The sequence below is a fragment of the Crocodylus siamensis genome, chromosome 1 (genome assembly GCF_052110815.1).
Source record: "Crocodylus siamensis isolate JL-2025a chromosome 1, ASM5211081v1, whole genome shotgun sequence".
In the NCBI taxonomy this organism is placed as follows: domain Eukaryota; kingdom Metazoa; phylum Chordata; order Crocodylia; family Crocodylidae; genus Crocodylus; species Crocodylus siamensis.
Window position 1 is genome coordinate 173,151,383 of NC_143395.1, and position 14,991 is coordinate 173,166,373.

At 40.7% G+C, this 14,991-nt stretch overlaps 1 long non-coding RNA gene across 1 annotated transcript; it reads right to left on the reverse strand.

Moving 5' to 3' along the window:
- Nucleotides 1-46: 46 nt before the first annotated feature.
- Nucleotides 47-13,336, reverse strand: LOC149873665 (uncharacterized). Its single transcript, XR_016439877.1, has 5 exons — nt 13,254-13,336; nt 12,363-12,464; nt 8,761-8,918; nt 7,026-7,107; nt 47-181 (listed from the first exon to the last, which is right to left on the reverse strand). It is a non-coding gene; the product is annotated as an uncharacterized LOC149873665 (long non-coding RNA).
- Between the last annotated feature and the right edge of the window lie 1,655 nt (nt 13,337-14,991).

A 14,991-nucleotide genomic window follows, 5' to 3' on the forward strand; every position in this document is an offset into this window, starting at 1 on the left:
AAAGAAATCTAGCTATGGGACCAAGTCAGGAAGTGAGATCCACAAACTACATACATGAATTGCAGACTGTGCATTCAGGCAGCTGAGGAACAGGAACTCTGCTGCAAACTGTAGACTTTCTCCATCCAGATTTGAGGATGTGCAGAATCACCAGTACTGTGCACCAGCGAATGTGGGCATGCTGCAAAAGGAAGGCATATTCAGGCAGATAATGGGATGTCAAATGGAATCCAGACACATTCCATGGTACCTCAGACAGAAGTTAAATATGGATGTGGAATAATCAACAGAACTTGACATTTCAAGGCACTATTACATCTGACAGGGCCACTGCTGTGTGCACAGTGTGTCCCCTGGAACCAAAGATGTTGGATGACCCTAATATTCTTACCAAAACTGAGGTTGCTTGGCAACCTACCAACTGCACTGGTGGCTGCCTCCATTTGCATGTGTCAGCAATTAAAGTTTTAATGAGATGAATACTCATTTCTCAATAATGAAACATTGAGATACCGAGTGTAAAGAAAAATGGCATGGTAGCCAAAACTAAGGGCTATATTTCTAAGAAAGCTCTGGATCATTTTTAAAGGGCTAGGCAGCTACAATTGGAACTACATTTTCAGAAGATCTTAAGCACCCATATAAGCATTTCAGTAAAGGCGAGATTTTACAAGCAATCTGACTAGCTCCCATTGTGACAGTTTTGGCCGGCTTTTCGAAAGGACCCATCTCACCAAATTCTTCTGAAAATATAGCTAGTTATTTTGGTGTCTAACTGAGAGTTGAGCTTCCAGAAATATCATTTTAGTTACGGCTGTTGAGGTTTTAACAAATTCTGAACTTAGTAGAAGGGAATTTTCATGAGACTTAACCTGCTAAACCACTTAAATGCTTCACGTCAGTACATATGGGATTGAATCATAATCTATTAGAATTTGTTAGAATAGGAGGGCACAGAAGGTAATGTATCAATATATCCAAGTGAATTTACTACTTATTCCTGAGAAGTATTTACTACCGAGATGAGTGAGGTATAAATACCTAGCGAGACAGAATTGGATGGACTATACACACCGTTATGCCCCCAGGCCAATATAGTTCCATCAGCCACCATGATACATTTAATGTTGCTGGTTTTTTCCACCCCTCTCTCAAGAAAACTATCATCCATTTTTTCCACTACATGGCACAATTTCAGCCTCAGGTTATGTTTACCCATGGAGCTTTCCCCAATATTTAATGTGAGAAAACCATTGCCCTAGTTATCATACAATAGGAATATAGTTTCATCCTGGATCAAAGAATTCCAAACAATTGATGTAGTATGCTTGAAAAGAATACAGACCGATAAAGCAAATTAAAGGATGAAGGCTGGGCAGATCCTCAAGGACAGGATTGGGACATATCCATCTATCAGGAAAAGGTTAGGCAGATTTATGAATGAATTAAGGGAAAGTTGGCATACTCACTCTGTAACTGCTAAACAAGTTATCTTAGGTACAGAAAGCAATATAACCATGTTAGTGCAGCACTCCATTCAAGCACATATTCCTACTTTGCCTCCACAAAGCTCATTAGCCAAGGTGAAGAAGCATGTTCATGTAGCTAGAGTACCAGAAACAGTAAAGCTATCTCATTCAGAGGTAACTCTGGTGTTGCTACACAGCACTGCATATGCCACTGAGGCACAGCACTCCAGGAAATGACATTTATTCACTTTGTAAAGTGCTTACTTCATTTCACCAGTATGTGGCCAGATTTACACATGTGACACTTAATAGAATTGGGCCCAAAGTGCTGATCCATATATATTCTAAAATTAAGAAAACATATGGCAATGGTTCTGTCTCAAATCTGTTACATCTAAGAGTCATAACCCTGGACCATGGGCAGACAGACGTGTGCTATTTAAGTTGGTGGTGTCCTAAAAATGAGGAGACAACAATGATTCATACAGAAAGCCCCTAGTCATTATTCTTTACATTTACATATAAGTATATGTATGTATGTTCCCCCCCGCCCCCCAAAAAAACCCAGTTATTTATTATTTAGGAATGTTGTTTTCCTGTACTGTTAAAAAACTCAGGTGTAGATTTTCAAAAGCACGAAGACAGATTTTCCAAGCTATTTAGGCAGAGCTGGCTAATTAGTTCTGAAGTAAACATCTCAGCAACTACACGTGCAGCCCTATTAGGCTGCAGTAAAATAATGAACTCCACAGTAGGATAGTATTTGTAAATGCAAGTACTACCATGCTGCAGAGTTTTTTACTGTGCAGAAATGCACATGTAGACACTGGCCCAGCTGGCTTCGGCACAAGGATGCTTCAGTGCAGGGACTGCCTGCTGGCTAGCCCTGTGTTGAAGCTCCCTGTGCCCCAGCCAGCCACTTAGCAGCAAGTTGAGCTTGTGGGGAGCAACCCCAGGCTGGCAGGCTGACCTCCAGGACTCCCTGCCAGCCAGGGCTGCTCCAACCCAGCTCAGTGTGTTGCAGTCTCGGGCATATGTTCAAATGGCACATCTGGGAGCAATAAACTCCAGTGCAATAAGTGCCAGAGTTGATTGCTTTGAATTAATTTCACATGTGGACAAACCCAATATGAACATTTATGTTCCTGTGGGTACTTAGGAGAAATCATACACTGTATTATGTAGCAGATTTTCTAACACAGAAGGGAGAGAAGTACCCAGGTTGGTTTTTCAAAGTGAATGGGTGTGCGGTACCAAACTCCCTTAGGCAGACAAGGTTCTTTGAGTGAATCTGATATCTTTAATTAGACCAACTTAATAGTTGGGAAAAAAATTTCTTAGCAAGCTTTTGGGTTTAAAAGAACCCTTCATCAGGCTGAGGAAGCATCTGCAGTTGGTGTGTGCTCTTCCTGGATGGAATGAATAGTAATTTTTATTATTATATAGTAAATCTTTACTATTCATTCCATCCAGGAAGAGCACACACCAGCTGCAGATGCTTCCTCAGTCTGACGAAGGGTTTTTAAACCCAAAACCTTGCTAAGACAATTTTTTCCCAACTATTTAAGTTGGTCTAATAAAAGATATCAGATTCACCCAAAGAAGTTTGTCTGCCCATGTCCTTAGACCAACACGGCTACAACCTACAGCCCTGTAACTCCCTTAGGCACTTTTGAAAATTTGTGCCCTGACTTTCAGTGAGAATTGGGCAGCCATGTTAGTAAAGTGCAGTATTAGGTAGACTGACTTATTTCTGAAGTACACTTTGATAACATGCATAGAGAAACCTTTAGCAGCAAATGGATATTTTCCCAAGATGGATTGTAGGGATAAAGTCTGCATAAAATATCAAACACCACTTGGAACACAACCTAGAACTGCTTACTTAATGAAATAATCAGGCTTTTGCAATAGCAAATCTAGCTGCATTTCCCTCCCTTGCCTCTCAAAATATTCAACAAATAATTATGAAGCCTATAAAAACACGGACGTGGAGCTACATCCTGCCATTAACTTCAAAAGAAAATTAATAAGCAAGTGTGTTTGGAGGGGAACTCCAGGGCTCAGGGGATTGGTAATGCGATCTGGAGCCTTTCACTGCTAGATTGTTGGTGCAAAGCCAGCCAGGTTGGTAGGAATTGGCAGTCTTTATCATCTCATGGCTGCTTGTGGCCTATGCAAAATGCATTGGTAGTCTCAGTCCAGTTTCTAATGGACGCTTGGCTGCAAAACAATTGCCACTAATTAGTAACCTTACACAGAGAGTCAGCCAAGGATTTATATCGGTTTGAAAACTGAACCTCCTTGCCACACTTCCTAACAATGTACCCACAGTTCATAGATGTCCAGCTCCACAAAGGGACTTCGGTGCTGTTATGTTGCAGAAAAATCCACAGTTCTGAGTTAGGTGCCTTGGCTGCCCATACAATGCATGGGCAGGATTAGGCACTTCAGACTGTGATTCAAGACACTGAGCAGGAGCTACCTAAGCTAGATGGCAGGGAACACAGAAGACAGAGGCATATCTCAAATAGTGTCCTTGTCTAGAGCTGACGCTCCTCCCTCCACTCACATTTCACAGCCATGAACTGTTATCTCTTCTTTCAAAACCCAAAACCTGGGAACAGGATGTGCCCCCTGACCTTTTATTCAGTCTCCTCAGAGGTAGAACAGTCACTCACCTTGTGAGACAACTGGGCCTAACGCCTTACCTCATTTGAGGGGATCCAAATGAATATCTCCTACTAGAGATGACCACTAGTCTATAGCCTACTTTGTGGTGTGCAGGCTGTTGAAGCTCTTTTTTTCCCATGGGATGGATACTTAAAGACTCATTGGGCCAGAGAAAGCAAAACAAGAGAAAGAAAGGGAATAATAGCCGACATGACTATCGTAATGCCTCTCTACCCCAGGGTATTCAGTGAGGGGCATCTGGGTTCCAGGCTCTGCTTGCAGCAGTGCCTTTCAACATTTGTATTACACGGTCACTCAATAAAATACAAGTGACCAGAATACGGGTATCTCCTTCCCCTCATAAGTGCCCTAGCTACTAAGGTAGGGTATCATGTTTAGTCTGTGCTCCCTTTTGGCCCACTCTTGCTAAGGCTTCACAAAAGCTCAACAGGCCTCATCTTCCAGGAGTCCTCCTTCCACCTTCACTCCTCTTCCCCTTTGCTTAATGAGGTCTCAGCTTTCAACCCAGTTTCCCTTCTTTTCTCTCCCTTCCTGGAAGCTGCTACCAGACTCAATTAGGCTGCTAAAAATGTAATGAGCAAGTATATTTAAGGGACCTAGCAGGTCATGCCCGGAAGGTGATAAGTCAACGACTTGGCAGGAGTTCAGCAATGGGGGGACAACTACTTGGTGCATATACCAAAGTAGGGTACACCTGCACAGGTGTCTATGACATTGCTAGGGATTGCTTTTCCTATATAATCATGAGACCTGATAGGTTTATTTAGTTATTCAATGCATAACAAAGGTTTAAAAGATGTATCTGTTCCATCATACTGGGGACATATAACCCTTGTGCACATCCCTTTTGTCAGTCAATCTAATCAGTTGGCCAACAGTGATTAAAAAACTGTTGGCCCTCTAGTTACACTCACTGCATTCATCTACACATGCAATTAGCATGCATCAATAAATTCAGTGCAGTTTGCCCAGAAGCCACTGACAACAGCGCACAGTGTATACACGTTCACCCAGGACTACAGCAGTTAGAGCTGGGGCAGAGCAGCCCTGAGCTGGCAGCAGGCATTTGGAGGGGTGGGGGGTGTCAGTCCTCGGCTCCAGGTGATGATGTCAGGCAGTGGAGAAGCTGACTGAGGCACGAGGGTGCTGCAGCGCTGGCTTAACCGGTGGGCAGTCTCCACATTGTAGTACCCTCATGCCCAAGCCAGCCCCAGTCACCTTCTACATGTCCATTGAGGTGGCATAAATTATTCTGCTATAGGATAGTACTTATCCCAGACATACTATCCTATGGCAGAGTTAATTAGTTTACTGCAGCCTAATAGTGCTACATATGTAGACGGTGACACTTTACTGCAGAGCTAATTAGTCAATTCTGCAGTAATGTACACGTGTAGATGCTCCCACTATATCATTTCTTTACGCCATTCAAAATGGAACTATTTCATCAGGAAGGAAGGGTACCATTTCCCACCAGCTCCATCCCTCAAGTAGGATGTAGCTTGGTGGTTAGCTCTTCTCTAGGGAAACAGGAGCTGTAGATTTGAATACCCTCAGGTCTCTTAAATACTGCTGCAACAGTAAACCTAGCAGATAAAGTGTTGGGTCCACCTCTGGCTTCTCTTTTGCAGCACCTGAACTTTGCAGCACTACACTTTGCATGTAACCCAACCTGGTAGGCACTGCAGCAGACATGGTCTGAGATCTCTTCCCAGCTTCAGCCACTCAGACAAGACAGGCAGGAGATGCCCTAAACCAAACCCAGCTGTTATGGTCTGGTGCAAATGGAAGGATTTAGGGCTCATTCCTGCTCCTATTTCAGGTCAGTGAGAGTCTGGCCATTGATGTAGTTGTAGAAGCCTCATAATCTATAACTTTTAGAAACAGGCCCACTAGCTCAGAGTGGGGAAGGCCATGTCACTGCTCTCTGTGCTTTATCTCTTTGATGGAGAAACAGGTTATTGGCCTTGTGGTGGACCAGTCAGGGGCCCTCCTGCGCTGAGCCACCCACCTCACTGCACCCAACCACCTACCAGGCACCGAGTGCTTCCCTAGGGGCGCCTCACATCTGGCTGACCCCCTTCCTGGAGCACACCCACAAGCCTGGTGTAACTGCCACCACCACCCACGGGTCTGGTCTGGATTTGGGCCCTTTGCCGAATACAGACCAGCTTAAAGGCTTGCCCCAATCCCTCTCCCAGCAGGAGAGCTTTATTGGTTAAAGAAGGTAGGCTTGGGAAAGGATACAGGATAAAGAAGTATCAAAGAATAACCCAGAGCAAACGGTGGCAGATTAGTAGCTGGTTGACACACTTCTACATTACAGTAAATTATACATCTAGGTAAATTCCAGGTAGTTAACTCACTTCAGCATCCTGAGAGAGAGACAGTTGCAGATATCCCAGTTGATGTATGTAACTTAACACAGCTGCTGCCCCACCTCCTGGAGGGTCTTAGCTTATATCACCCTTTTGACATCACCTTTGAGACCCAATCAAGGCCAGGTGTTGTTTGATGTGGACCAATCAATTTAAAAAGCATCACCGGTCACCTAACAGAGTGACGTGGGCTCAAGCCCCTGCCCCCATGCCATGAGGTCCGGGCTAACACAATAGAGAGGTGAAGTTCCCACCCTCTACCTGAAGTTCCTCATGTCCACAGTAACCAGGAGCAACCAAATTGACAGACAGGTGAGAAAACAATGGCAAGGAAAAGACCTAATAGTAGTGACTGGGAAGAAACTGGGATGGAATTCTTCCACAGGCCTTTATCCTATCAACACTTACAAAGATACTTAACTTTATGTATATAACCAACCTCATTCATATAATTGGGAACAGTGCTATATGTAAAGTTACTCACGTGTATATGTTCTACAGAACTGCAGGTTTATTCTGTAGATTGGGAACCTGTCATCACCAAGGTAATTTGAAATAATTTCAATCTGAAAATTTAAAACAAGAACTGTAATTAATATAAACAGTGAAGATACTGGCTGCTGGCAGGTGCAGAGAGAAGGTGTGGAAATGAAAATCAAGGCATTCTGTCTGCAAATTTCAGGTGCTTCAGGACTGAAGAGGACAGTCATACAAATGAAGGACAGAATTCTCTAACCAAAACAGCTCTTACAGTGTGCAGAACGATCATTCTTAGAAACTGTAACTATCACATATAAAAATAAAAATAAAAGCAACACTTCTCCATCATGCATAGACCTTTATTAAAGCACAGTATTACCTAGAAACAAATCACTGATATTCCAAGTCTCCCTTTGCAAATGGGCTGAATGTTTTCATTTTACATGCAAATCCATTTGTATCATTCCATCATGAAGGAAGGAGCACTGAGATTTTAATTTCATATAGTAGATCCGCACCCCAGAATTTATTTACCAAGAATCACATTTATTTAATGTAATTTAGTTCTAAATATTTAAAAGCTCACTTTGTTTAATATGTTTTCATGCACAAGATGTTAAATAATTATGCATGATGGTGGTTGTCTTTTATTAGATAGTTAATGACCATCTGGGAATTCAGGCCCTGAAGCACTGCTGAGGGCTTCCTAAGTACTAGCTGGCTATTAACATATATTGGTAATGCACTCTTACACTATATATGATTACAATTATAAACTAAACATAAAAATTACATTAAAACAATATTACAACTAGGAAATTCAGTTTTAAGTCTGCCCCAACACCCTTTGTTCAATCTGGTCATTTCACTACATGTGGTCCTCTATCAGGTAACCCACCCAATCACAGCTGGAAGACAATGGGTCCTTTTGCCTATTAGCTCAGTTACTATAAGTCACCCTATGCCATCTGTCGGATATCTAAGTGGTAGGCCAGATCTACCTATTTGGCACATAAGCAGACGTAGGTCCTTAGGTGCAATTCTGCTCACGTCCTTGAAAAACAGTTAATTCAAAAGCCAGGTAGATGACCCTCCTCACCACCACTATTTATGACTTAATCTTGAAGCCAAGGTAGATAAAAGTCAGCACTTTATTTTTTTCAGGGCCTTGAGCAGGGTGGGATATGATTACTTTGAAATGTCTAGACACCTATGTACCACATATCTTAGTAGAAATAATATGATTTGGCCTCCAATAGCTAGAGCACTCACCTCAGACATGGAAGGTCCAGATTCAATTTTTGCTTTTGCCTGAAAGGTACTGAACCCATCTCTCCTGTAATTATCAGTTTCCCACACTCAGAGCCATAACAGGTAAGTGCCCTAAGCACTATGTTTACTGTCCCTGCTTTTTTGGGCCAGTGAATGTTTAAATATGCCTTACAAATGGCCAGCTTCAGCAAGAATGACTAAATCAGTCCACCTAGGTGGGTATAGCACTTTCAGTGGAAATGTAGGTTCTGATTCCAAATCTTTCTGGCTTTGAAATAATGGTCCCAGTTATTTAGAGAAAAGACTTAGACATGTAACTCCAACAGAGGGTTAGGGCTTGTTAATCCTAATCAAAGAGAGACAGGTTCTGATAACCTGGAGTTAGGTGCCTAAATCCCTGACAATGGCGGGAATTAAGACATACCCTTCTCCTTGGCATTGCCTGCTGTCTACCTTAGGCAACTCACAGTTCAGGCTGCTGGCTGCTATGGATCCTGCTTTTAGGTCTGTAACACTCCTCATGCATTGTTTAGGGGTCTTAGGTGTTTCACTTGGTTGTCATATCTTCTGGTAGCACTGCAGTATCTTCGTGTCTTGATGTGAATCTAGCCCAAAGAGCTTGCAACTGTTGGGCATTGAGAGATAAAGTGACATATCCAAATAAAAAAATTCAGCGTAGTTACAGTAATTACAGAGCAGAGTTGAAGAGTAAGGTTATGTTAAATTTTTGTGGTACTTTCTATAATAATGTCATTTCCATGTTGACTGTCTATTTCAACTTTACAGTCAATGCATTTTCTTGTGTTCTGTTTGCTTTGCTGCTTTAATAACATAGGTAATTATATTAGAAGGCAAAAATATTCCTGGAAAAAAATATATGATAAAAAAACACATGGCATATTAATATGCCCATGCAGTATTACAGTTCATCTACAAAATCTTTAGAGAGAAGGTAGCAGAACATACACTGATATAATTTTGCTGTTGCTTCAGTGTTGTACTTTTGTTCACGTATGCAGGTATCAACATTGCTTTCATAGAAGTTAGAGACAGAAAAAGACTTATTAGGTTTTACCATTCTTTTGACATGATAATGTGCTCTGCATAGACTTGTATTGAGTTTGTTTTGCCATCATTTGTCATATAGTCTCTACAGACTTGAATTGCCATCATTTTGCCATCAGAATGACATCTTAATAGGGTCTTGTTCTCCACAGAGTTGCCATGACATTGTCATGAGATCATTAGACTATGCTAAGTCCCATTCATGGGGAAAAAATTGGCGTTGTTATAAAAATGACTATTGGGATTTGGTAATTTTGTTTCTATTTCTTTGTACACAGCTAGCCAGTAAAGGATGGGCATGAAGAAAAGCAGCAGATTTACGGGGAGTTCACTGGACCTTACTAGCTGGGCAGTTCTAAAAGCTTTTTCAGGAGTCTGATTAAAGCTCAATGTAAATCCATTTAAATGGATTTTTTTTAACATTAAAAACTAGGGGCATCCATGCCAAATGGCTTTTCTTCATGCAACCAAGAAATGGCAATGTGTCTAAGATTTAGTTCTAGACATAGGGCCAGGTTCCATTCTAAATATTAGGAGTGGAAGTGGATTTAGGCAGTAATTAGGATTCTAGTTCAATGTGCTGGAGTACCTGAAAAATGATTAACACAAAAGGTGAATGGGCCCTCCTCCTCCCCCTCCACATGGCTTCTTTTTTTTTTTTTTTTGACTAAATCTTAAAGGAAAGGTGATGGTGTGTTACAAAGGCAGATGCATTAATGGATTTTGGCAACTTCAGCAGGGTGGAATTGAATCACACTTAGGCACCCAAGTCCACTTAGAGGCCTAACAGGTGAAATGCAATTTAGCCCATATGGAATAACATAACTAGGATAGGATGACCATGGCAACCACCCGATGCACTGAGTTGAGGGTGAGGGGCAAAAACATAGCAGCTGCTGCCACATAGGACTGGCACAGTGGCAGCTGGAAGTTGCTGCTGCCTCCATATGTCACTGCTGCCCTGGGCTCCCAGTTGTCTTGTTACACCTCTGACAATACTGTACATATTTTGTAAGGAACACAGGAGGTTTAGGTAATAATACCATACATTTACACAGCACATTTCAGTCCAAAAGAACCCAATGAACTTTGCAAGGTTAACCACCCATATATCCAATAATATATGGAATAACTGTATTCCATAATGAATGCAGCCACCTCTGGGCTATAAAGCAACAACTGTTTAACAGCACATAGAAACTCCATACAATAGTTTTTGACAGGAGGTGGAGAAAAATAATTTATCCAATATATGTATATTCAGTTAATGCACAACATTTGCACAGACATATTTCTACAACCCACAAGATCCTTGTCAAATAAACTTTCAGAGGTTAAAAAGAGACAACTAAGCAAACAACAGAGCAGTGCCAAGTGAAAGTTCACAAGACAAATTAAAAACACATCAAATAGTTCACCCATTGATCTGTTCTAACAGCAAATGGACCCAGGATCAAAATACTCACCGCTGGCATAACCCACCAAAGAACTCATGAAAATATTTCCTTCCTGAATTAATTAAGCTTTATGGTTAGCTGGGAAGTTTTAATCAGAGCTTCTAAATACCCTAAGAAAACACTTCAGTTTGCATCATTTCTCCTTAGAGAAGACAAATCTTATTTTCCAGTAATACAAGGAAGGTATATTTCTTGATGCCAACACCCTAATTTCACCCTGTATGCTCACAGACATTGCCTAAACCCGAAAATGATCTTGTCTTAAGTTTAATGTCCATTTTCCTTAATCACTTCACTCCACTGTGCAAAGGGGAACAAGAAGATAAAGATTTAATGGGGAATTTGGAGGCAAAGGGAGCATACTTTATAACAGCCCATACTGTGCTCATCTAGAGCAATTATTATTGCTCATTACATTTCTATGTAGGAATCATTACATTTTATATCACAATACACATTTTTATAAGTAAGCTTTCAGTGAATTAGAATACTTAATATGTTTTTTGAACTTTTGCCAGCCACAGGCGCCAAAGCCAGTTTCTTCTATTTACAGTGTAGCATTTATCCATTTCCAAATATTAGAAGATTTATCTATCAGATTCTGTGTAAATTCAGTACACAGATAATTTGTAAAAAGCTTCCTTTTTAAAAAATGTTCTGTGGTTCTTCTAATCTCATCTCTTTTCTAATTTCCTAATCATATAACCTTGAAGTCTAAAGACACAGCCTGTGATAATCTGTGTAAACTGTCTTTATTGTTATCACAGACATTTATAAAAAAAAATACACACACACGCACACATACATTCAAAGCTGCCTTTTAAGTAATACTTTAGTCACAGTTCAATCAGATCCACATTACTCCTCCTCATCAGATAGAAAATGTTCACAAGCAGAAGGGGGATATTGACTTTAAAAATTCACTGGCGAGGCGTACAGAGCCTGCAGGAATGTCAAAACTCCAACCTGCATTTTGATGTTTTCGCCTCAGGTTAGTCTTGACTGACATGCTTGGAGCACTCTTGTTTGTGCTCCAGCATCCATTAACTGTCCTTGACTCAATGTTATAAAGGCCTTTACGGTCAGCTCAGTGCCTAATGGTTACAGCAGATTAGGTGCCACGAGGTGTAAGAAAAGCATACACCTCACTTTAAGGGTTCACATTGGTTGTTCTCTGCTTCATTAGGGGGTATTGTTTGATCCCAAATTAATGAGAGCCTGTTAATTATTATTCTGATAATTGTGCCTCATGTGGGAGCATGCCAGGCAAGTGGTGTTTTAAAGAAATGGAGTTTTGCAAAGGAAAACAAAATGTCAAGGTTGAGATGTCTTTGAGTAGGCTTGGTTTATATGCAAGGCATTTCACACAAGTGTGCAAGTATAGGCTTTTTAAGATGTAAAAAAGAAAAAGGAAAAAAGAGAAAAGAATGTCTTACTACATGAACTTCAGCTTTTATACAGGGCTAAATAAGACCTTTGTACAACCAGCTCAAAGAAAGCTTTTCTCAATCCCATATAAGCACACAAGCGTGTGCACACACACACACCGGTATTGTTGAGCCTTTGGTTCTCTCTGGACTTTGTCCTTCCCATGTCTCCACTGGAATTTTTGAAGTCTTATCGAAATATGATCCAATTCCCACTTGCACCTGGGTTCAAGGAAAGGCTCCATTTTAAATAGGGAAAAAATGGGTACTAAAGTGGTATTAACATGAACAATCATTTTAATCATTTTGATGTCACTCACATTAATATATGAGAGAGAAGTCTAAAGCAAATGCTGACAAGTACAAATATGCCCATAGAAATGTTTTCTTTCCCTTTTACATCAAGCTTAGATAAGCTTCTGTGGTGCCTATATTCATTTAACAGGAAGTATTGAGATTAGACAGATGTCTCAATTTAAAAGGAAAGAGAGTCTCATGTAGATTTGACATCATTTCACCTGTGTTTTTCTGCCAGCCTATATAATGCTATCAGAACATAACTACAGTTTTGATTCATACATCCTCTTTGACATTGACTGACAGTTCTGCAAAGAACAAATGCAAAGATATGGTAATTTTAAAACATGGAGATATTACTAAGCCAAAATAGGGAAAAATCATTTTGCTCTACTTCTAGTAAAATCAAGTATGGGCTAAAATGCCCAATCCCAGCATCACTGAACTCACAAATTTAGAATTGAACCTGGGGTGAGGCTTATAACATACAGGTGACTCTGATTTCTGTTACAGATCAAACCAAGGACCTAAATCTGAAATCTCCTAACTTTTGAGATTGAAAGGATTTGAAATTTTGGTCTGAATTTGACAGTTCTAAACCATCTCTGCTTTAAAAAAAAAAAGAAAAAAAAAATCAATCATCTCTAATTAGCCTAGACATTTTCCCAAAAGCTGTAGCTGTTCCTATATGCTCTGAATCCTGCAGTTTCTTACCTGCAGTGCCAGAGAGCTGAAGGTCCAGCTGCTCTACATTTCTTTCAGTCAGGTTAGATACTGTGGCTTTGGCTAGGCATATTCAAGTCTGCAAATGTTTGTCTTGGTTTTATAAAAGATAAACATCTCAATGTGAAATGGTCATTTGTCATGAAAACACCTCCTACTGGTAAAAGCCAGAAGGAATAAAACCAGCTGATTTAACTCGTAACAATTTAGTGATTTTTATAATGGAACGATCCAAAGCAGAATGACTTTGCTGGGGTTTTTTGTGTAAGGGAAAGCCTAAATAAGTATGCTGCAAACCTGAGACCCTGTAGGTATAAAAATAAAGAGCAATTGTATCCCTATAAACAGTATTAGAATTTTGGTCATAACAATTCTTTAGGTCACGTAGCTGCCTACTTTACACAAGGCCCTGAACCTGATAGCCCCAGAATAAGTAACAAGATTGTTTTGTTTGTTTGTTTGTTTTGTTTTTAACAGAGAAGTTTACTTGAAATAAAAGGCAATAAAAAACAGTAAGGGTGAAAACTCACATATTCTCACTTGTGTGTCCTGCATTGCCTAATTCACTTGAGATATCTTCCATTCTTCCATTTATTTTCTTTTAAAGTTAATTTTAGTCCTTGTGAATGGTGCTCAACCAACAGCTCTTGAAACTAAAAGCTTACTTCCCAGCTGGAGGACAAGTGCAATAACAGGTAGTGGTATCATCTGGAGCTTCCTCACAATGCAACCCTGACAAAGGTAAGTGGGTAATTTATGCTCTGGGTATTCCACCCAAGGTGTCTGTTGTCCAGCTAGCCAATTTGTGGTCACAGTTGTGGTATCAATTCACCTTGCCATTTAAATCCCTATCATCTGTGAGCTGGTTGCACTAAGTTACCTGTTTTGTTTTTTCGTTGCAAACTGAAAGCACAACCCAGGCATGTCAGCACTGCTATGCATCGTGTGAATTTCAGACCAGTTTCAGGTGAACCCTGGCTGGCTGATGAGTTTCCGGCTGCACCACTGGAAATGCCTGAGTTTTACAGCTGCTGGAGCTCAAAACAAAACCAATTGAAACGTGTGCTCAGCACCAAGAACATGTGGGATGTTCAAACATTTGGAATAGCAATTTATTACAGTCAGCATCCTAAACTGGGGGAGGGGATACACCCATGCTAAACAATAAGGATTATTGAAGGGTGTGCATGTCTGAACATCTACGTTTCTCCCTGGAGACCCAATTTAAGTGCTTTTATTACTTTGGGATTCACAGCCTGAAACCCTTGCTTTGACTTAACTACTGAAGTCATGAGGTAAAGCGGCTCACCTTTGAGAGTAAGAAGGTAGCTGCCTTTTATTCAGTCACTTTGTTCAGGATTGAGGAGGCTTGGCTTCTAGGTCCTCTTCAAGCTAGAAATCCCAGTCCCCAAGAAAGTGCCCTAACCACAGGATGAGTTGAGGGCACTCTCCATCCTTCCTCTTGAAGCTGTGTCAGTGATCCATGATAATAGAAGAACACTTCCAGAATGGAGGGAGTCCTAGGTCCTGATTCCTGCTCTTGAGACTGCTGAAGACATTTTAAAGGCATATTAAGGGCACATGTCTACACATGCATGTCCTTAATGTGCTTTAAAAATGGTGATTTAAGTCTATGTGAACCTAAATTCGATACCTGCATAAAGCCTAATTAGGCATAAAGCAGGTATCGAATTTAGGTTCAAATACCTAAGTCACATTAGCGCACATG